The sequence below is a fragment of the Propithecus coquereli genome, unplaced genomic scaffold, assembly GCF_000956105.1.
Source record: "Propithecus coquereli isolate 6110/MARCELLA unplaced genomic scaffold, Pcoq_1.0 Scaffold108, whole genome shotgun sequence".
Classification (NCBI taxonomy): domain Eukaryota; kingdom Metazoa; phylum Chordata; class Mammalia; order Primates; family Indriidae; genus Propithecus; species Propithecus coquereli.
In genome coordinates, this window is record NW_012134747.1 from 1,929,904 (window position 1) to 1,932,081 (window position 2,178).

At 29.1% G+C, this 2,178-nt stretch overlaps 1 protein-coding gene across 1 annotated transcript in view; it reads left to right on the forward strand.

Moving 5' to 3' along the window:
* CASD1 (CAS1 domain containing 1) overlaps nt 1-2,178 on the forward strand; it is a 56,111-nt gene that overhangs the window by 25,799 nt on the left and 28,134 nt on the right. The gene's annotated exons all lie outside the window — the stretch shown is intronic.

A 2,178-nucleotide genomic window follows, 5' to 3' on the forward strand; every position in this document is an offset into this window, starting at 1 on the left:
GACCAAATTTTATTCTAATGTTGAATAAAAATAGGAATTATCTTAAAATATTAACCCTCCTTACAATAAGTAAATTATATACTTTAATTTTTCTGTGATAAATACTCAATTAATGCTTAATTTTTACTACTTCTTAGTGGTCCATCAAGATTCACAATGGTAGCAATGAAGCGCTTTCTCAATATAAAATGAACATTACCTCCATAGCACCACTTTTAGAAAAATTGGCAAAGACTAGTGATGTTTATTGGGTCTTACAAGGTAAGGAATGTGTAATGAAAAAATGTCACATTGTATATATTTTGAGGTATAGGTTTTTATTATCTCCTGTTTCAAGATGCAAAATTATTACTTTATGAGAATAAATTTTGAAATAAGGTTTGCAAGATTAGAATAAACCTGAGTTATTTGCTTTCCTTTTTTAAGTGTAAGGAACAGACTAATAAATATAATAGGTAAAAAATAAACAAATAAAAAATATTCTCCAAGGAACCTCAATAGGCAGAATGGTTGTAGAATATAACAAAGAGATAAGTCCTAAAGGCAAATGAGATGTTTACCTCTGACTTTTTGTTTTTTACAAAGTATATTTATTGTGATTGGTAAATATAGAGAAAAAATATTAATAACTCTGTTTCATAATATTAGAATCATTGGAAGTAAATATACTTTTGAATTGACAGAATATATTTAAATTCACACCATCTAGTTTATACTTAGTAATGAAATTCTTTAAGAGAAAGTAGATGTTAGTTAACTCATTTCAAGAGTTTGTTGAATGTCCATTATTTAATGCCTAGCACAATATGAAATGCCCTGGATATTTTAGCAATTCAAGTTGTTTGTCAGAAACTCTTATTATTTCCAAGTTGAATGTCGAAATGAAAAGAATAAGAGAGGGTGGTGATAATCTGTTCTATAATCCCTGTTTTATTCACAGACTCATTGTTAACCTTTCTCTTACTGAGAAAAAATTAAATTTAAATTATTTGTTGTAAGTGATAAGAGAATAGGCAGACCTTGATCCTAAATAATACTGACTCCTCACTGTATGAACAAAGTTTACAGAATTAAGTAGTGACAGGAGGAAAAAAAAAGGGCTGCTATTCTTTTTTTTTCAACTTTATTTATTTATTTTTTTAAGGGCTGCTATTCTTAATTAGGCAATCTTCCATAATCCAGTTTTGATGTCTTATTACCTAGTATAAACCAGCATCCAAAATTTTTAAACTCTTAAGAGATGCTAGAACATAAAAGTGTTTCCCCAAAGCTATGTACATAGAGAAAGGAGAAAAATTCTTTAAATTTGAGGGAGATACTGATTGACTCAAAAACTAAATATAAGGTAGGAAATCTATTTATCTTGGCCAGCTTTATGTACAAATGAATTATTAGGTGCCTGGTATCATCTGCACTTTAAGAACAAAAGATGAAATGTGGATCAACTAACTTGCATGTTCACAATTTGTTTTTTTTTCATGTTCACAATTTTTACCAGTAGGGATTTTTAAAATGTGTTTTTAAAAACGTGTTTCACATGTAGATCCTGTTTATGAAGATCTATTAAGTGAAAATAGAAAGATGATCACTAATGAGAAGATAGATGCCTACAATGAAGCTGCAGTCAGTATTTTGAATAGTAGCACCAGAAATTCTAAATCAAATGTTAAGATGTTCAGTGTTTCCAAATTAATTGCTCAAGAAACTATCATGGAATCTTTGGATGGCTTACATCTTCCTGAATCAAGCAGAGAAACTGTAAGAATTCTTTTATTTGTCAGTAGATGGGGACTATAGTATCAATTAGTTATAGCTGTAAGTCATTATAACACGGTTATAAGTAATTTACTTAATTGCAATCTTAATTACTTATAGTTATTCCATCTAAAGGTACATCTAGAAATAATTTTGCTTTCTCTCATCTAGTTGAACATATAAGTAGGAGTTTTAGTATACTATAGAGAGAAAGAAGTGATGGAAGGTATGAAATGAAACTTCATTTATTGAGTGCTAATCACTGTTAATATACTTTGTCTCATGGGACATCTACCAGCAATCTACCTTGTGTTTTATGCTCTCAGCATGCTGATTTTTTAAAACCTACTGCTTTATGTTGTCCTTACCTTAAACTTTTTAAGCTTACAAGATTAAGCTTCAACGAAGAGTACATTTTTTAAT